Source organism: Heloderma suspectum, chromosome 11 (assembly GCF_057233095.1).
Source record: "Heloderma suspectum isolate Gila_16-S chromosome 11, 16-S_ref, whole genome shotgun sequence".
Lineage (NCBI taxonomy): Eukaryota > Metazoa > Chordata > Lepidosauria > Squamata > Helodermatidae > Heloderma > Heloderma suspectum.
In genome coordinates this window covers 13967663-13989234 of record NC_139468.1, presented here as the reverse complement: position 1 = coordinate 13989234, position 21572 = coordinate 13967663, and the positions used below count along the sequence as shown (strand labels likewise).

The 21572-nt window shown below is 48.9% G+C and overlaps 1 protein-coding gene across 5 annotated transcripts in view; it reads right to left on the bottom strand.

Moving 5' to 3' along the window:
* PRMT2IP (PRMT2 interacting protein) overlaps positions 1-17983 on the bottom strand; it is a 47375-nt gene extending 29392 nt beyond the window's left edge. For 3 of the 5 annotated variants that reach the window (XM_084816924.1, XM_084816927.1, XM_084816926.1), the window contains exon 1: positions 17315-17983. The gene's annotated coding sequence lies outside the window, so the exon portion shown is untranslated. Of the gene's footprint in view, positions 1-1773; positions 5318-17314 lie in introns of those variants that run through there. The other 2 variants (XR_014785328.1, XM_084816925.1) reach the window with 1 other exon arrangement.
* Between the last annotated feature and the right edge of the window lie 3589 nt (positions 17984-21572).

Below are 21572 nucleotides of genomic sequence, written 5' to 3'. Positions count from 1 at the left end.
GGGCGATGGGATGAAAATTTGTGAGAAGGCAGGGAGGGAGCATGGGTTGATGTGCCACGTCATTCCTGCATTTACTTCTCGTATTGCACAACCATTTAGTACATAATCACCAAAGGCTGATTTATATATATTTATATATTCTGTAGTACAGGAGTGGGGAACCTCCTTCAAACCGAGGGCTGAATTCCATTTTGGAGAAGTTCGCAGAGGCTGTGTTCCAGCAGTGGGCAGGTAGGACCAAAAATAACTACATATTTTAGCTTAAAGCCCTTACTGCCAGTAATGAAGCCTTAGGAGAGACATTTCAATCTTTTAGAAAGGGGAGGGGATGCAAAAGACAGGAAACCACCAAAGAATCAGCAGCCAGGAAGGAAGAGGGCGGGGTCGAGGGAAAGGGGGCAGGGCCAGGGAAAGGGGGCAGACCATTTGGAGAACCCTGAAGGGCCAGGATGAGATCCCAAGTAGGCCAGAATTGGCCCTGGGCCCGAAGTTCAACATTCCTGATTTATAATTTAAATCATTTTTAGGATGCCTTTCAGGACAATAAATCCTCCCAAAGCAGCTTACATTAAAAAACAAATCCTAAAAGTAATTGCTGAATTAATCTTTGCCTCTTATGCACCGCCTCTCCTCTCCGCTTTCCCCATGTCCCTGGATGCGGAAAGCATGTTAATTTTGTTATACCCATTCTAGGTTTTTCATAGAATCATAGAATAGTAGGGTTGGAAGGGGACTACAAAGCCATCGAGTCCAACCCCCTGCTCAGTGCAGGAGCATCCCTGACAGGTGGCTGTCCAGCCTCGTCTTGAATGCCTCCAGTGGGGGAGAGCCCACCACCTCCCTAGGTAATTGGTTCCATTGTCGTATTGCTCTAACAGTCAGGACGTTTTTCCTGATGTTCAGCCGGAATTTCAATAAAATTGCATTCCTTACGGGTAATAAACACAGAAGGTATACATGTTGCTGTTCAGTCGTTAAGTCGTGTCCAACTCTTCGTGACCCCATGGACCATAGCATGCCAGGCCTTCCTGTCCTCCGCTCTCTCCCGGAGCATGCTCAAGTTCATATTCATTGCATCGGTGATGCTATCTAGCCATCTCATCCTCTGCTGTCCCCTTCTCCTTTTGCCTTCAATCTTTCCCAGCATCAGGGTATTTTCCAGGGAGTTATCTCTTCGCAAGGTATACATGGCGGGGATTCAAACCGTAAACTGAGGACCAAACTAGAGGAGATGATGCGAGACCCAAACTGGATCCTCTGCAGGGTTGTTGTTGTTTTTCAAAGCTAAAACCAGCTCCAGATGGGGGCGGGGCCTTGGACTGGGATTGCGCTGCTGGAAAGGAGGGGGTTAAACCCTTTCCCTCTATGCCATTGTTATCCCAATCCAGATTACCCCCACGGACATTTAACGCTTGATTACCCCCACCTACGCTGAACCCCCACCTACGTTGAACACTTGTCCCGCAGGGGAAAACACACAGGTAGCCCATATGATACCCGTATGTTTAACTCACGGGAGGAAAAAACAGTAGAATGCTGGAGTGGAGGGGAAACTTCTATTGGGAAAATGACAAGAGGGGAAGGATTAAACCCCCTACCCCCAGAACTATGATGTAACCCACCACCATCCCAGAGATGCTTTTCTCATGGGAGATCCAGTCACAAACAGAGTGCTGTATACCTGGCGTGGAGTATGTGATAAAAGGAAAAGAAGGGTTTTAAAAGGGTTTTTTTTTTCTTTAAGTGTGACTTTCTTTATGCACAGCTCCTTACCTGCAACAGCATAGCTACCACCCGTCGTTGAGTTCTACGGCTGTGGCCATAAATGTTCTATCATGCTTCCACTGGAACCCCCTTTCCCATTTCTCTCCCCCCACGACAGACACACAAAGATCAGCCATCCTGCAAGAAGAAATTCCTGGGGCTTTTTATTTTGGCAGTTCCATTTTTCCTTTCTGCTGCAGCCCTGACTGCATCAAAACATCGCTTCTCCATGAAAATGACATCACTTATTGTATAACTCTTTCTCGGAATGCGACTCATTATCAGAAGTGATTGCGCCATCCAGTTGTGCAACGCGTTACAGCCAACATTTTTAGAAAGGCTTCCAACATTGCATTTAGCCACACCTCAGGCTGCACACACTTAATATGCATGGTAAACACTGTACCTTTAGATCTCATGCAAAACCTATTTTCTCCCAAGCAACTAGTATATACTGGATTTGTACCCAGCTCTGAAGGACCGCAGACACGTATTATTTGGCTGGCATGGTGCCATCGGTTTTATGAATTGGCTGCTTGGAACCTTTGCTAGTGTCTAGTCCCAGGGTTCCCAACCTTGGGTTCCCACCATGCCCAGCCAGCATGGACAACCATTGGGGATGATGGGAGCTGTAGTCCGACAATAATCTGGGGACTCAGAGTTGGGAACCTAGAAACACTGGTCCTTGAAAAATATATCCAAAATCCACAGTTGGGCAATACCTTCATTAGGGCCAACCCAAATTCCATAAAAGGACCAGCACAGCTATCTTTGTTTTTAAAAATACTTATTACATTTATTACATTTCTACACCACCCAATAGACAAAGCTCTCTGGGGGGCATTATTATTTAAGAGTATGCTTAGGGGAGGGGCCATAGCTCAGTGGTAGAGCCCCTGCTTTGCATGCAGAAGGTCCCAGCTTCAATCCTCGGCATCTCCAGGTAGGGCTGGAAAATCTCTTGCCTGAAACCCTGGGGAGCTGCTGCCAGTCAGTGCAGGCAATACTGGGCCAGATGGATCAAGGGGCTGACTCAGTCTAAGGCAGCTGCCGATGTTCCTATTCCCTTCATGCCTTCCCTGGGGCTTCCCCAGGGCAATCAGGTTGTCCACTGTTGGAAACAGGATGCTGGACTAAATGGATCTTGGGTCTGATCCAGTAGCGCCCTTCTTATGTCGGCTTATATCACCCTCCCCCAACCTGGGTTCTTTCAGCTGTTTTGGCCTCCAACTCCCATCATCCCCAACCACTTACATGCTCGCTGGGGCTGATAGGCGATGGAGGCCAATACAACCAGAGGGACGCAGATTGGGGAAGGCCTGGCCTAGTTAAAGCCATGGTCTAGACATAGATCTTAATAAAGACAGCTAAGAATGGAACTTCCATTTTCAGAGGCTGCCTACCGCTGCATTCCAGCTGTTGGGGAGCAACATAAATCTCCCCACATAAACCTATCCATTCATTACATTCATCGCCTAAGGCCCTCCCGCAGGTGCCTTCTCTGAGGGAGGCTTGGAAGCCAGCAACAAGGGAGAGGGCCTTCTCGGTGGTGGCCCCCTCCAATTATGGAATGATCCCTCTGACAAGGCCCGCTTGGCATTTTTTGGCACCAGGCTAAGGCTTTCCTCTTCTCTCAGGCATTTGGCAGCAGATGATGATGTTTTAATCAGGTCCTGGCTTTTTTCTTATTGCTGATAGTTTAAAAGTGTTTTAGATGTGTGTGGGGGGGGGGGGTGCTGTCTGTTTATATGTTTGAATGTCTGTGGTTTTTTAAAATTTATTTTTAAGGGAGGGCTATTGAATTCAAGCCCTGTTTGTGGGCTTGCCAAAAGCTTCTGGCTGGCCTCTGTGGGAAACAAGACGCTGGACTAGACAGACCTTTTGTTTGACCCAGCAGGGATCTTCTTATGTTCTTTCTTCCGTTTATCGTGAGATAATAAAAATGCAACAACACAGGCAATTGGATAGTAACTATTTCCAAAATTCCTGGTCAGGGCATGCAAGCAGGCCCAACAGACATGGCTCTCTGCAATCTGTGGCCCATTGCCCCACAGATAACCCAGGTTTGTAAGCATGGCAATACAAGGAACGGAGTGCCTCTCTTGCACACTTACTCATCCACCCCACCTTCCTTGACTTTTTGTGTATGGAAGGGGTGGGGATCTTTCAGATGTTTCAGACTGCAATTACCATCATCCCTGACCACTGGCCATGCTGGCTGGGGCTAATCAGTGCTGGGAGTCCACTGACAACTGGTGGACCACACGTTCCCCACCCCTGGTGTACATCTTGACGCAGTTGGTATGTAAGTTTAAAGATCGCTCCCCCGCCCTTGAAAGAGTGCCAACTTTTAAAACTGGTCACATCTGCAAGAACAGAGACACCCTATCCTCCTCAGTCATTATTCTTGCAACACCCGTCAGATTAAAAAGTTGGCAGTCTTCAGGGAGCAAAGACCCTTTCCATATTCTTCTGCAGACGCTTCCCAAAACCCAACCAGGGCCAGCCTCAGGAGCTAGCATTGTTGGGCACGTGCCAAGGCCCATGTCCCAGTAGGGGGCCCAGCAGTGACCCCCCCCCCTCGCTGTCGTCTGGCCCTGCTGCTCTGCACCTTTGCTGTTGTTGCCCGGTTCACCTGCCATCTCTGAGCAAGTGAGCAGCGGCAGATACAAAGAAGAGAGCTCTCTGCCTCCCTTGCGTTCTCCGCAAGTGGGAAGTTGTGAGAGGAACAAGAAGATGAACTTGCTCAAAACCAGGGGCTCCCTAAGACATCATGCCCAGGAACCACCACCACCCTCCAAAAAAACACACCTGGATCTGGCATTGATTGCAGTTCTAGGCCTGTTCCTTCATTTAGCTTATCTGGCTACCAACTGCATTCACGGCTTGCTGTTAGACTAGCTCAAGAAAATCCATTTCCAGCCTTGCCTGAATTATCTTGATGGCTCTATTGGTCACACAGAAGCTGTCTCTCTCTGCATCACACTAAGAAAAACACTAGTTACAAACAGCAGGGAGAGGCGGACAGCAGAGGTGCATATCACGTTATCAACTCTTCCCCAATCCCAACTGCTTTCTTTTCCCACCTGAGTTGGGCTTGTCTTATCAGAAAGCAAACACCAGTCCATTCAACCCGGCCTCTACAAGCTGAAAGACAGGGACAGGTGAGAATTTATTTTCGGTTTTGTTGAAAGTTTACCCAAATTCGCAAAGTTCTCCATATTTGGGACAAAAAAAAAGGGAGATTTAAGCAAATTTGAATGCTGGAGAAACTGAAACTGACAGATGTGTCCATCAGGGCCAAGGGCTTTGCTCTTAGAAGTCTGGATTTGATTCCCTGTCTATTCATAGAATCACAGAATAGTAGAATAGTAGGGTTGGAAGGGGCCTGCAAGGCCATCGAGTCCAACCCCCTGCTCAATGCAGGAATCCAACTCAGAGCATCCCTGACAAATGTCTGTCCAGCCTCGTCTTGAAGGCCTCCAGTGTGGGAGAGCCCACCACCTCCCCAGGTAATTGGTTCCATTGTCGTATTGCTCTTACAGTCAGGAAGTTTTTCCTGATGTTCAGCCGGAATCTGGCTTCCTGTAACTTGAGCCCATGATTCCGTGTCCTGCACTCTGGGATGATCAAGAAGAGATCCTGGCCTTCCTCTCTGGGACAACCTTTCAAGTACTTGAAGAGTGCTATCATATCTCCCCTCAGTCTTCTCTTCTCAAGGCTAAACGTTCCCAGTTCTTTCAGTCTCTCTTCATAGGGCTTTGTTTCCAGTCCCCTGATCATCTTCGTTGCCCTCCTCTGAACCCTCTCCAGTTTGTCTGCATCCTTCTTAAAGTGTGGTGCCCAGAACTGGACACAGTACTCCAGATGAGGCCTAACCAGTGCTGAGTAGAGGGGAACTAGTACTTCCCGGGATTTGGAAGCGATGCTTCTATGAATGCAGCCCAAAACAGCATTTGCCTTTTTTGCAGCCACATCACATTGTTGGCTCATATTCAGCTTGTGATCGACAACGATTCCAAGATCCTTCTCGCTTGTAGTGTGGTTGAGCCACGTATCCCCCATCTTGTAACTGTGATTAACGTATTCAATCATGTTTGTGGTGCTGAATTCAGGCTGCCACCTCTTTTTTCATACCAGCTCCTCATCTTTAACAGCTGTGTGGCAGGCAGGTACAACATAGCCCTCTCCAAGCTGGGAACAGCAGTAACCTATTGAATTTGGCCGCTGCACATAGATGAGAATTTTGTTTGGTTCATTTTGGATAAGAATTCATCAAAATCCACAACGTTCTTCCTATTCAGGACAGAAAGAACTTGAGATTTTAATAATTTGAATGTGGAGAAAGCGAAACTGACAGATTCACCCAACCCTAGTCAAGAAAAGGGCAATATTGCCTAGTAGCTTTGCCCACCTATATCTGCTAGGGTCCCCTGCAATCCAAGGGAGACTATGGGGCCAGTAAGTTCCAAGGTTCATACTGGAGTGGTGGCCCAGATCCCTGACTCTGCTATAAACACATGATGCTATTTTAAACTCAATCAGACCCATAGGCCATCTGTGGCTTGTTAATCAGGGCTCAAAATTCCACCCCCAGTGGGTAAAACGGAATGTCAGCATGAGGTACCCAGACGGTAGCAGCACCCACCATGTAGAAAGCCCTCCCTCGTGTAGTTTGGGAGGCAGGAAATGTCACATAAATGCCTCCTGAAAATACATATGTTCACCTGTGCCTTCCCTGGGCTGTAAATTAATTACGCCTCTCCATTTTACTTCTTCTTTATTTTTTTTTACTGTAGTTGGTAGTGTTTTCAATGCTGTGTTTTCATGTAGTGTTTTTAAAACTGCATTTTAATATGGTGAACCACTAAGATATTTTATTATATTCAGCAGTATATAAATACCACAAATAAATAAATAAAGGTGAACCAAGGACCCCACACCACCAACACAAGATTGCCTACAATACAAGGACAGTAAGACATTATCCAAACCAATACAGAAGGAAATAGTTCTGAAAGGGCATCGTAATGCAGTGACAAAGTGACCGGAATAAGAGCCCTAAACCAGTATCTCCTTACAGGAAGTCCCAGAGGCCCTTGCCAGCATGGCCAATGGTCAGGAATGCTGGGAGTTGTTGTCCCAAACATCTGGAGATCTACTTCCTGCCCACCCCTGGCCTAAGCCAACCTGTGTTTCCTAGCCATTCTGAAGTATCTAGCATTTTCTTTAGAATAAAGACAAGGGCTGCCCATTCAGTGCAGCGGGTCAAAGGATCCATCCATAGCCAGCAGAGTTCCAGCAGGACAAGACCAACAGGAAGAAGCAAGCAAGCAAGCAAGCGAAGGAAGGAAGGAAGGAAGGGGAAAATAAAAGAGTAGGACAGAAAAACGGAAAGAAGTGAGGTGTAGCACTTGCCATAGTAGTAATACAAGTGACCCTGAACATCTGAATATCTCCATTTATACCATGAATAAGCAACTTGGGACCCTGTAGTTTTGGACTACAACTCCTATAATCCCTGGCCATGAGCCATGCAGACTGGGATTTATGGGAACTGCAGTCCAAAACATCTGGAGGGCACCAGATTGCCTACCCTTGATTTATACTGATCAGAGAGGGGACCAGAACTTTTCATAACTTCCACCATCTTGGAGCTGGGGATGAACAGGATGATGCTTACACCTTTCCTACATGCCCATAATGTTTCCAGGAGAAAGGCTAACTGGCCATTGTCCTCACACAGCTCACGTCAACATGCTCTCCATCAGCGTCTTCTTTCAAACAACCCAAATATGTTACAGCGCCTCCATCTGCTACGACGTGGGTGGATGCTCCTCTCGGCCTCTCAACAGGCAGATTTGTTCCCTACATCCTTATCAACCCAGGTGCCAAGGTCTCATGACCTTGGGGCAGTTCGCACAACACGACGGTCCACCGTGAGTCATCTAACCCATGGGTGAGGCTGCAGGGCACGTGCGGCTGCCATTTTGAATATGCAACCCCTGCTTGAGGGGTGTCGTGTGAACCCAGGTTATGCAAGGTTTTTTTTAACCTTCGCATAAACCACACTCATTGGGTTCACACGACATACAACCCTTGAGCGGGAGTGTCATTTGCAACCTGGTGCCGCAGCTAACCGCAATGTTTCATCCGAACCCAGCCTGTGTCTCAGTAAAACTTCCAAGCAGCTCGCGCAGGGCTGGACCTCTCCATCGCTGTCACCCACTTTGCTCCATCGTGGCTGCTTTTACATTTGCCAAATTCGGTGGTTCCTTTGGCCTAGCAGGGCCGGATTAACATAACTCAGTGGCAAAGCACCTGTTTTGCATGCAGAAAATCCCAGGTTCAATTCCTGACATCTCCAGGTCAATCAGCAGGGCTGGGAAAGACCTCGACCCCAAACCCCGGAGAGCCACTGCCAGTCAACGATGACAATTCCAAGTTAGACAGACAAACAGACAGTCCCAGGGCATAGTCTAAAGGCAAATGAGGCAGCCACCTTGCTGCAGCTAAGCAGGGTTGGTTCTGGTCGGTGCTTGGAAGGGGGACCACCAGGGGACCGCATGTAGCCACCTTGAGTTCCATGATGGAAGAAAGGTGAGATATAAATTATTATTATTAAAAATAATACGCCTCGACTTTGTATAAGGCAGCCTCCTATGTGGCCCAGACAGGGCCAGCATCACAGGTCAGCATTGCTGGGCTACCTGCCGAGGCCCACACCTCCGCAGGGGGCCAGTGCCAAAATCCAGAGGCTCCGTTGCTCCTTGCTCTCACTGCCTTTTCACCTGCCCTCTTGAGTGTGAAAGCAGTGCGAAGGGCAAGGAGATGGAACACCAGCCTCTACTTCCCTTGTGCTCTACCTCTGGGTGGTTCTACAGATTGGGCCCAGAGGGAAAGGGCAAATGAATAGGTACTGGGACCCTGGAGAGGAGCGGTGACCACAGGGAGGAGACCCCCCCATGGAGGGCATCTTGCCCAAGGGCCCCCCAAAATCTGGAGCTGGCAATGAACCCAGAACTGTCTATTCCGGTTAGCAAAATAGATCTCACCTGGTGGCCTCCCCTGGCCTAGCTACCAGACATCCTTCTCACTGGAGGTGCCAGGGAGTGGACCTGGGACCTTCGGCATGCAAAGGATGTGCACTGCCCAGAATGAGAGCTGCTTCCAGTTGAGTCTTTCATCGTGCAATCCGCCCTGCTTCAAACACGGAATCTGACAAGGGTCCAGTTACTGCCTCCATTGGCGACCCTGCTGTGTTTTTCCCCAGCTGCTTCAGCCATCTTTTTTATTATTAAATCCATTATTAAAGAGGGAAAGACGAAACAGCTGCATGATGCCTTTTGCTGGATAGTGCTAGGAGCTGCACATCTGGAAGCACTGTAAAATGTTGTAAAATGTTGATGGCTGTTTTTAATTTAAGGGTGAAAGATGACTGTTTATGGATGTTTAGGAAGGAAGGAAGGAAGGAAGGTTGGTTTTCTAAGGAAAAAAAAAACCTGGCAGGGGGTACAACCCCAAAACAGCCCATTGAGGACTGTGGATGCTTAGTGAGCACGGAAAGTTGGCTGACTATTGGACAGGGAGGAACGGAGAACCAGGGGTGGAAAGGGAATGTAATGGAATATCCTGGAAGAGGACATGGCCGCCTGGAAGCATGAACAGGAGCACTCCACACTACAACACTTCAGCTACGTATAAGGATTCTGAGGGACAGCGGAAACCCAGATGACATCTCCCACTCCGACACAAACACATCTGTGTCCCTGTTCATGCTGCTGTCTCCCCTTGGTATCTGGGAACCTCAGGAGTCAAATCAAAAAGAACCTGGGGGCCAGGAGGGGGAGATGTGTGTTGCAGGACACAGACGCTGAAGTGGGGAGAGGTGTCCAATGCAAGGGGTGGAGCTGTCCTTTCCTCCGACAAAAAACAACCCTAACCCTTATGCCGTCCCTTAAACGGGAGGCTAGACTTAGCCAGTTCATGCAGGCCACTGACGTCACTTTGCTGAGCGAGGGGGAAGGGGTGGGTGGGAAACACAGAAAAACCAGGGGAAACGCTTGCCATTATTTCAACACGTGCAAAGTCCTTTGTGAGCCATTTTGAAACCTCTCGGTGAAGAAAGAAGTGGGCAGCTCAGATCAATAGGCTTGTTCCTGTTTTCAGATGGGATTTTCCCAGAAACGCCAACAGGGAGGGAGTCAGGGCAGTTGCTCTTCACAACCAAACGCAGCGCACTGGTGCAGGAAGGCTAAATATTTGCTGAGCGCCACCCAGGTTATCTTGGGGCATCAAAAGTCACAAAGGAGGAGGTCTTGGCGCCTCCCTCTTTCCCCACCCCCCCCTCGACTCCCAAAGCGAGAAAAACCTAAAAAAGAACCACACAGAAAAAACATACCCTGCCTGTCTCCCCTGCCCAGCGACGGTGAAGAGATGAGTCCTTTCCTAGTGGTATCATCACACGTTGAGGACCATGGAAAAAAAATGACCAGGAGGCCTTGGCACAGACAGAAGCCTCGCTTCCTCCACACCCACCAATAAGGCAGTCGGGGGGCCTCTCTTCCCCACACTTTGCACCATCAAACTGCCAACTCAGAGCCGATCTGGAACAGCCGACTAGCAGCGGAGCAGTGGCAAATATGGAAGTGCAGGCGTGCATCGTGACAGTCCCCATAGCCACTCCCCCGAGGAGAGTCCACAGAAGCGCAGGCAGCTCTGTTGATCCATATCTGTTGATCCATATCAACAAACCCATTCCAGCAGTTTTATCTCCACCAGGAACAGGTCTTTTGTCAAGCTAATGGGCCTTAATTGCCCATTCCAGACCAAGCCACCCCCAAATAATTTCCATTACAACCAGGAAAAATAGATCCGGTGCTGGGGAAATTCACTCCCCAGCCCACAGCCATTGTGAGAATTGCAGCTAAGCTCAGAGGGAACCGGGTAAGTCTGAGCAGGTAGGCAAATGATGTCAGCGTCCCTGCTAATAAAAAAAAGCGCCGGCATTGTGTCCCTCTGCACCCTGTCTCCGCTATACTGCTGCCAGAAAGTCCTTTGTCATCAGCAGTGGAGGCTGGTGGCTCCGATGTCAGTGGGGTGATGAATCCACTCGGGGTTTCAGTCAGAACTCCGAAGGAGCTATCCAAGTTCCATAAAGTCATGATGGACTGGCAGAAGCAGCATCAACCAGAGGCCAAGATTTACAGTGCCACTAAGAGGGAAGGCAAATCATCCAACCCATAGGTCAAAATGGGCGGGGAAGTACTTTTACACATGCCCCATTGCTTGTAAACTACAGTGTAATTAAAAAGTGTGTGTGTGTGTGTGTGTGTGTAAGTAAAATGATCCTTTTAAACTGTATAACTATATCATGTGTGTATATATGTGTGTGCTCATATATAAACACACAAAGGGAGACCTGTAACAAAATGTTGCAGTATGCCAGCTAGCCAGCCATGAATGCCTCCAGAATTCTCCATTCCTCTTCCTCTCACACCTGGTTTCCCATTTCCCCCTGCAATCGGCAGTCAGCATTCTTCAGCCACTGAGAGCACTCTGTCTGTGTCCCCACTCCCCTTTTTTGTCCCCCCCTCGCCCCACCCAACAAAGCCAGCTGACACCTCCCAGTTGTGCAAGTATGGTGCTGTTAAGAATCCACACTCCTTTAAGAAATTCAGGAATAGCCTAATGGTAAACATAACAACAAGATTCTAATCATTTCTCTAAATGCCAGCCAGCACAGCCCTATACTTGGTGAACAGCCTGGCACTCTTAACTGTGCTTACTGGGAAGTACACGTCATTCATACAGTAGAATTTCCTGGAAAATTAGGTTTAGCGCTGCAGACATAGGCGGAGTCCAAAAAGTCGATTTCCTGGCACTCAATATACCACTTATGAACACTAAACGAGAAATTCAGGAAGCCTGGAGTGGGTACATAAGACAACGCAGCAACTATTCTGACACTATTCCAGCCATGCTGCTTCTGAACTCACTGTGGCGTCTAGAAATCTGCATCAGTCCTCTTTTAAATCCAGCACTAGACACTTTGCAGATGGGGGATCTCACAAGCAAACACCTTGGCCTACTTTCAAAAGAAATGGTTCAAACTACTGAGCAAAGAATACCGATTCTTCCACTTGTACGAAGCTAATCTATTTCGCTGGCCTGGATTCCCATAGGGATGCACAAGTCTCATCCATTTCCAGCCGCTTTTGCACATTTTCAACTCACAATTCTGTTCTATTTCTGCACTAAACCTGCAGATTGAAATTTTTAAAAAAAAACCTGAATTTCAGTGAGTGTTTGATATGTTTAAAACTGCAGAGAACTATGACACAACATTCAGAGAACTGAGAAAACCTGGTGGATCACTAAGTGTGATTGACTGATTGATTGATTGATTGATTGCATTTATACCCCGCCTTTTTTCCTCTTGCAAGGAACCCAAGGTGGCTTACATTATCCTCCTCCTCTCCATTTTATTCTCACAACAACAACCCTGTGAGATGGGTTGGGCTGACAGTCTGTGACTGGCCCAAAGTCACCCAGTGACCTTCCATGGCCGAGTGGGGACTAGAACCTGGATCTCCCAGCTCCTAGTCCAACACTCTCGCCACTACACCACGCTGGCTCTCCGAGCTGCACTTTAGTCCGACAGGTGTTGATCTGGCTATTTCATACAGCAATGTGCCAAGAGTGGATTCCTCAAGCGTCTCGAGGTTTACATCACTGTATGTTGGCCTGGGAAGGGAATGGGGCTGTCCTTGGAACCACTGGCTGCATCCACAATGCTGATCTGTAACTCGGTGATGAAGCACATTCCACGGCATGCAAAAGGTCCCAGGTTCAATCTTCAGCATCTCCGTGTAGGACTGGAAGTGTGGAGAGCCGCTGCAAATCAGTGTCGACGTTTCTACGCTAGGCTGATCTAATCCAAGACAAATCAGCTTCCTATAACGTAAAATAGATTATTCGACAAGCATCCTGAACCGGATTGTGAGAGGGCTTCTCGCCTCTGTCTCTTTGCAGCTACTGTCATTTACCGTCTAGCAGGTGATGATAGGAGGGTTTCCTGCATGCACTGAAGTCTGAAACATCTCTTGAACACAAGGAGAAAAGGACCATTCAAACAGCTTATCCAGTAAGGCACGAACATTTCTGCTACAGATTACACTGCACCGCTAAATGAGTATATGTGACACTTATACAGAAACCATTGGCCCATTTAGTCCAGTATTCTCAGTGGGGAAATCCACAGCTAATCAGCTCCCCAGCATGTGTACCTGTATCATACATCTGTTGTGTGCATATAATAACATTTTTTCCCCACAAGCATACTAAAAACACGTAAAGCAGCCCCTAAGGCCTGTGAGCAATACATGAGTATCAAGTAATGTGTTGCCTCTGTATGAAGAACACTCTACCATCACATACATACAAAGTCAGACCTGCCCACATTATGTTAACTGTGACAAAACATACAAAGAATCCGTTCCTGCCGTGCCTATTTTCTGTCTTACACAAGAGCTTAGTACACACACTGGAAATGCAATCATCCACTTTCATGACCTATTCTGTTTGCTAAGTGATATACACTTCAAAACCTCTTTACCAGGGAAAACTCTCCTGGCCCGGAAACCTATTAACTCTACTTTTCTTGAGAACTACCTTTTATCTCAGAACAACTGTGTGGCAAGATCCCAAGTCTGGCTGGGCAGCACATGGCACAGCACCCACTTTACTTGACATTGCTCTTAACATCTGTGCCAGGCAACGAACCCAACCGGGTTCCAAAGCTCACAAATTTGTTAAAGCTGCTAGAAACCAGCCTCTGATGTGCTGCGGCCTGGCTAAACTCTTGTTGGCAGAATACACATAACCATGCATAACCATAGACATAATTACTGTGGAGCATAGAAGGCTGTAACTACTGCTGATGACAGGGGAATACATCATACACGAAACACCGCTGCCATAGCATTCTACCACATCTGATATTAACCCCTTTAAGGAAAGATAGCCATCTGTCTAAAATTATTTATACGCCGACTTTCAGGATGGAACCCTCTTATAACAAACACTAACAACATATACATAATACTCGTTTAATTGTTCCTAATGGACTGACATAGCTGTCTGCATTGTTTATCTGTAATCAACCAGGGCATCTGATTATTATTAACAATAGTCCTATGATTGTTTGCGTGAGGAGATATAACTACAGCAGTGTGATCCTCCTATGCGTGTTTAAAAAGGTAAAGGCAAAGGTGTCCCCAACCAGTCGTGTCCGACTCTAGGGTGCGGCGCTCATCCCCGTTTCTAAGCCGAAGAGCCAGCGCTGTCCGAAGACGCTTCCGTGGTCATGTGGCCGGCATGACTGAACGCTGTACGGAACGCTGTTACCTTTCCCGCCGAGTCGGTACCTATTTATCTACTTGCAATTTCTTGCTTTCGAACTGCTAGGTTGGCAGAAGCTGGGACTGAAGACTGGAGCTCACTCCGTCACGCGGCACTCGGGTCTCGAACTGCTGTCCTGCCGACCTTCCAGTCTGCAGTTCAGCGTCTTAACCACTAAGCCACCGCGGCCCCAATGCATGTTTACTCATCAGTAAGTCTCACTGTGTTCAATGTGGCTTACCCTCAAGGAAGCATGCACAGGACTGCAGCTAAGAAGCAAGCCCCATTGTACACAGAGAAAGGTATTTCTGAGGGAAAAGGGAGGCAATTCTGAAGAAAAGGAAGAAAGCAGAGGAGGTGTGGCCAACCTGCGGTGCAGTCTTCGGCCTTTGGCATGCGCACACTTCAGGCCTCTGGCAAGAGCACTCTGTCCCTCCACTGGAAGCCCACCACATGGTAAGGAAGTGGGGAGCAGAGGAAAGGGGGTGGCAGAAAGAGGTGGCCGGTCTGCTTTTGGCACTGGCCCTGCCCAACTCTGGTTGCAGCCCCGCTCAGCGCAGATCTGCACCCACCAGGCAATGCACCTCTCAACAGAAAAAAGGTTGCCCACCCCTGAAGCAGAGGCAGGGGTAAACAGGGGAAAGGCACAAGGCCCACAGCTCGGTGACAGAGCCCCTGCTTTGCATGCAGAAGGTCCCAGGTTCGATCCCGGCATCACCAGGTAGGACTAAAAAAAAGCCTGTCTGAAACTCTGGAAAACGGCTGCCAGACAGTGCAGATGCACTTTTAAAAATCTAACTTGGTATAAGGCCGTTTCAGTTGCACATACTTTTGACTTAATTACAGTACAGCAGGGCACGGGATTGCACTGGACGTAGCAATCCCACAGACATTGAATAAGCCCTACTGAATTCAGGGGAGCTGAGTTCCAAGTAAGGATAGCATCCCCCACCCCCACCCCTCGCAACTGTATGCCTCTGGAAAAATTACAAAACACAAAACAGCCAATCAAAACTACTTGGTTGAGTGCAACAAAAAGACATCCTCTTTCCCCATTCTTTCTCTCTCTGTGGGTGTGTGCACTTTCTTGTGAGATTCTGGAGTGGACGTCCATGGAGCAACAAAGCCAAACATTTTCCTCGTGCTCCTGGTCCAATCATTACCCGGCCGCACTCACACCAATGGCATTTCCTAAGCTCTGCCCACCCAGCGCATTTGTGTACACGAGTACTATAGTTACAGCAAACATACGCTTTTGCGGCTGAGGCGCTGCCCACAGATGCACTGGTAGGGCAACGTATAGCTTTCAACCAGAGCTGGCCACGTGTCTGCAGAAGAACAGTTTTTCAGCCCTATAGATCCATGCGCTCATGCGTGCGCAACACCCACACACCCTCCCTATAAACCACACGCTTAACTTGGGCAATCCATAAATGGCCAGGAAGAGCCTAACTGGAACCTCAAGGCCACGATATTTTTGTAACCATCCAACAAGAAACAGATGATCTTGTGGGAACAAGAAAGAAAGAAAGAAAGAAAGAAAGAAAGAAAGAAAGAAAGAAAGAAAGAAAGAAAGACCCACCCAACAGTCAACTGTGGGGGAGGGCGGAAAGTGTCACAATATAAAAACACAGAACACTTTGTCAGGAGCAGATGAAAACCAGGCTTCCATTGGGGCGGGATTGTGTTAACTCTGCTAAGAGGGGCGAGTTTCAGTTATTTCTTCTGCTCTTTTAAGCAGCCAGCAGACCCGAGGAACTGCAAACGCATCCAGGACTTGCAAAGTAGCAATGCCAGGTACAGTTCTTCAGAAATTTATGCCCTGCTGTCTTCCACAGAGCTGACATCCAGTTCAGGCACCCAGAGGACTGCAGCCTTGATCTGAGTAAAGCTCTAGCCCACAGAGCAGTAACAGAGAAATGGCTCCCTACAAGCACGTACAGAGTTGTTTTACAACCAGACTTTTCACATCTATGTTAGAAGTTTCCCAGGGGGCTTTTAAGCGTGTGGGGCAGAGAGACACATACGCATGCTAGTTTGTTTTTCCTCTTAACTGGACAGATGTTGCTTTTGGATCACAGAGCATCTCGGCGTGGAATAGTGGCTGGAGTGTTGGACTGGGCCTCTGGAGATCCCAGTTCTAGTCCCCACTCGGCCATGAAGCTCACTAGGTGACTTTGGGCCACTCACTGCCTCTCAGCCTAACCTACCTCACAAGGTTGTTGTGAGGACAAAATGCCGAGGACTGTGTAAGCCACCTCGAGTGCCCTGCAAGGCGGGATATAAATGTATGACTAAATGAAGTCATAGCACATAAAATAAATAAATATGCTCTTCCAACTCCCTTTTTGTAAAAAGCCACAGAGGAGAAAGAGGGCAGTTTGATCCTGGTATTCAAGGATCCCCTTGCAGGGATCGAGTCTCTCTGGCAGCCTTCCAGACAGACTAACAGACTAAACTGACTTTCTTATTTTCCTCTTCTCCTTCTTCTAAGGCTCTGTTTATCTGAGAGGAGACACTCCCCGCCAGCCACCAACCCAAACACTCCCCCCGCCCCCGCCCCCGCCCGGAACACCTGGGTGCTCTTCCAAGCCTCCCCTCCCCCCCTCCAGTGCAGTGATGCAACAAGAAGGCTTAGCAATGGGGAGGGGGGGACTAGCCGCTTGACTCGGGGCCATCACGGCTTCCCGGGCCAAGCCTGCCCCTACGCGCGTCTTACTCGGGAGTAAGTCCCACGAACTCCGTGGGGCTTGCTTCCAAAGAAGTGTGGCATGCGCTTGCCCGCAGCTCCGAACCGAACCCTAAACACACACTTGCACTGGAATCCTCTGAACGCCTACTCAGAAGTAAGTTCCATCGAGTTCCATGAGGCTTACTCCCGGGAAAGGGTGTATAGGCAGGACGGCAGCCTTGAATCGAGTAAAGCTCCACTGGGCAACCAACGGGGCTTGCTTCCGAGTAGACATGCGCGGCTGGTTTCCGAGCGGGGAGGCCATGCAGTCACATGGAGAAAGGGAGGAAGCCACAGAGGCAGGCAAAGGCCACGATCCCTAAAGGCGGGGTGGAGGGGTGGGACGGGGGGCGATCCTGAGCTCTCCATCGCTGGGAAAGGCGCCGGGATCGCGCGGGCGGAGGAAGTCGCTCTTACCTGGAGCTGCCGGCCTTTGGCTCCGTCGCTCCCCGCAGGTAAGCCTGCCCCCCACAAGCGCATCTTACTCCCCCGGGCGGCTGGGGAATCACCCTGGGCGGCTCGGAAGGAGTTGGGTGTGTGGGGTGGCGGGCTGGGGGGCGAGGTTCTGGATTTGCTTTTAATCGGTCTCACGCCGGGCGACGACGCTGCATACGCGGGGCGCCCCGCACGCCGCCCCACAGTCGGATCGAGCCAGCCCGGCGAGCGCCGGATGTCGGGGGGAGGGGGAGGGCTCAGCCCCGGACTGCTCCAGGCAAGATCCCAGCGAATCCGGCACGGCGGCGAGGGTCCCCGCTTCCTTCGATCCGGAGCAAGCGCTAATCCGGATCCACTTCCCTTCTTGGATCACGATTCCTTTTCTTGTCTTCTTTTTTAAGAAGTCGCACCCGAAAGGAAAGAAAAAAGAAGCGGCCTCCTCTCCCTTCCCCCTTTTCACGCGACAGTGCCGCCGGCTGGAAGAAAGTAACGCGAGCTTGATCCGGAGCCACCGCGGCCGCTTCCCTCGTCTGAAACGAAGTCTCTGGCGCGCGCGCGCGTGCTCGGCGACCGGTCCCTCCTCCCCGCATCGCAAGAGGAGGAAGCCGGCGGGAGGAGGAGGAAGGAGCGAGGGGCGCCCGGAGGATGAGGCGCACGAGGGACGGAGAGGGGCGGGGGAAGGGGAGGAGCCGAAAGGCAGAAATGGGGTGCCCAGCCTCCGCGTACTCTGGATTCGGGACGCGCCGAGCCAATCGGGTCCCGCCAGGAGCGGCTGCATCGACACGCGGAAAGAGGCGAGAAGTTTTGCTGAGGACGAGCGGAGGCGTATTAAGGGAGGAGAAATGCAGAAAAGAAGGGAGCCGAGATCGACAGCACGCGCGGGCAGCTAAATCTTGTTGTTGTTGTTGTTGTTGTTGTTGTTAATAATAATAATACTTCATTTTATTTATTTACCATCTTCCCCCTTCATCCCTTTCCAACAAGGAGCAGAAGACAACAGAGTTCTGCGTAGTTTCCCTCCACCGATTTGGATGGCCTTAAAAGGGGATTGCACAAATGGAGGAGAAGGCTCTCCATGGCTACTAGTCCTGACAGGCCCGTAGCCAGCCTAAAAGTTCGGGGGGGGGGGGCGAGGGAAGTCGGTGAGGTAGTTCATCTGGTATGTTATTTATTTATTTATTTATTTATTACATTTATACCCCGCCTTTTTGCCTCTCGCAAGGAACCCAAGGCGGCGTACATAATCCTCCTCTCCATTTCATCCTCACAACAGCAACCCTGTGAGGTGGGTTGGGCTGAGAGTCTGTGACTGGCCCAAAGTCACCCAGTGAGCTTCCGTGGCCGAGTGGGGACTAGAACCCGGATCTCCCGGCTCCCAGTCCGACACTCTTGCCACTACGCCACTATCAGAGGCATTATGCCTCTGTACACCAGTTGCTGGGGAACATGGGTGGGAGGGCACTGTTGTACTCGTGCCCTGCTTGTGGTTTTCCTGTGAGCCACTGGTTGGCCACTGTGTGGACAGAATGCTGAATGAGATGGACCCTTGGTCCGATCCAGCCTTGGGGCTCTTCTGATGTTACCTCCTTTATCCCTACAAGAACCCTGTGAGGTAGCCACTGCTTGAATTATGGAAGAGAGAGAAAAGTAGGGAAGGCCCTAATGAAATTCACACGCTTTAATCTCTGACTCTCCCCCCAGTTTTAGTCAAATCATGCCTCCCCACCCCCCTGTCTTCGGAAAATAGTATCTAAGGGGGAGGGCAGTAATTCAAGAACTGTTGGCAAGTTAGGTCAAGAAACTAAGAGCACAATTCTATGCATGTTTAGACAGAGAAAAAGTCCAACAACTCCCAGCATGCCCCAGCCAGCTAGCTGGTTGGGGCATGCTGGGAGTTGTCAGTCTCCCCCCCCCCACATGCATAGGATTGCACCCTTAGTAGCCTAGAGCCACATCCAGTAAGCTTTGTGTCAACAGGGTGGGGAGGGGAAGGATTTGAACCCTGTCTCCTTAATCTGAGACTGCAGCCCTCCTATGCACACTTTCCTGGGAGTAAATCTCATATTGAGACTTACTCCCAAGGAAGCACTGTATGGCCCAACACAGGGTAACCATTGCACCAGGCTGGCTTTTCCTCCAAAAGAAAGTTGCAGTGTGTTGACAGGATTGAGCTTTACTCTCCAGGTAAGCATGCACTGAGTTGCAGCCTTATGTTATTTATTTGGTATTTATTATCTGATGCCAACAAATTTGGAACACTCAACAGTGGCCACAAGACTGGAAAAGGTCAGTTTACATTCCAATTCCAAAGAAGGGCAACGCCAAAGAGTGTTCAAACTACCGCACAGTTGCGCTCATTTCACATGCCAGCAAGGTGATGCTCAAAATCCTACAAGCTAGGCTTCAGCAGTATGTGAACCGAGAACTACCGGAAGTACAAGCTGGGTTCCGAAGAGGCAGAGGAACTAGAGATCAAATCGCCAACATTCGCTGGATCATGGAGAAAGCAAGAGAATTCCAGAAAAATGTCTATTTCTGCTTCATAGACTGCGCTAAAGCCTTTGATTGTGTGGATCACAACAAACTGTGGCAAATTCTGAAAGAGATGGGAGTACCAGACCACCTTACCTGTCTCCTGAGAAACCTGTACGAGGGTCAAGAAGCAACAGTAAGAACCAGACATGGAACAACCGATTGGTTCAAAATTGGGAAAGGAGTGCGACAAGGCTGCAGATTGTTGCCCTGCTTATTTAACTTATATGCAGAGTACATCATGAGAAACGCCGGGGTGGATGAATCACAGGTCGAAATTAAGATTGCCAGGAGAATTATCAACAACCTCAGATACGCAGACGATACCACCCTAATGGCAGAAAGCGAAGAGGATCTAAAGAGCCTCTTGTTGAGGGTGAAAGTGGAGAGTGCAAAACCCGGTTTGAAACTCAACATTAAAAAAACGAAGATCATGGCATCTGTCCCCATCACTTCCTGGCATATAGAAGGGGAAGAAATGGAAGCAGTGACAGATTTTATTTTCTTCGGCTCCAAGATCACCACAGACAGTGACTGTAGCCATGAAATTAAAAGACGCTTGCTCCTTGGATGGAAAGCTATGGCAAACCTAGACAGCATAGTAAGAAGCAGAGACATCACCCTGCCAACAAAGGTCGGCATAATCAAAGCTATGGTTTTCCCAGTAGCAACGTATGGCTGTGAGAGCTGGACTATAAGGAAGGCTGAGCGCCGAAGAATTGATGCTTTCGAACTGTGGTGCTGGAGAAGACTCTGACGAGTCCCCTGGACTGCAAGGAGGTCAAATCAGTCAATCCTAAAGGAAATCCACCCTGAGTGCTCATTGGAAGGACAGATACTGAAGCTGAAGCTCAAAGATTTTGGCCACCAAATGCGAAGAGAAAACTCTCTGGAAAAGACCCTGATGCTGGGAAAGATTGAAGGCAAAAGGAGAAGGGGACGGCAGAGGATGAGATGGCTAGATAGCATCACCTATGCAATGAATATGGACTTAAGCACACTCCAGGAGAGAGCGGAGGACAGGAAGGCCTGGCGTGCTGTGGTCCATGGGGTCACGAAGAGTCGGACACGACTTAACGACTGACCAACAACAAAATTTATTATCTGAAGGATTTTTCGCCTGGCTTTCAGGGCACACTGCCCTGACAAGGTGCCTCACAAGACTCTAGAACACATGGAAATACCATGACAATTTCTGTATTAAACCACAAGCACACACAAAACAGATGATGTGGGCAAAGATTTTTACAAGTCTTATACAATTCAACAACTGCAGACTGGAATAAATGTGTCTTAAGGTTTTGTGTGTGTTTGTTTTTTAAGCCAACAGTGCTGAGATCATACATATTTATTTATGTTTATATTTTTAATCAAATTTATATAGCACCTTTCCACAGATGATATTGGCAGTGTACAATGTAAAACACACACATAAAAACATAAAAGCAATAAAACCATATTAAAACAGTTCAGGGGTCACATAACTAATTAGCAGGCCAGAGTCTCGTTCGTTATAGGAATTAACCAGGCAAATCACTCCACCACCCACAAAATTGAGAAAGAGCCATCAATTTGTCAATCCTTTCCAGGCTGAGTGAAGTTTCCCATGTTTTCCTGTATCTCTCCTTGGGGAGAGACTTTCAAAGGTGGGCCACTACTGAGAAAGCCCTGTATCTATTACCTGCCAGTCTTAACAGCTCTTGCTGGA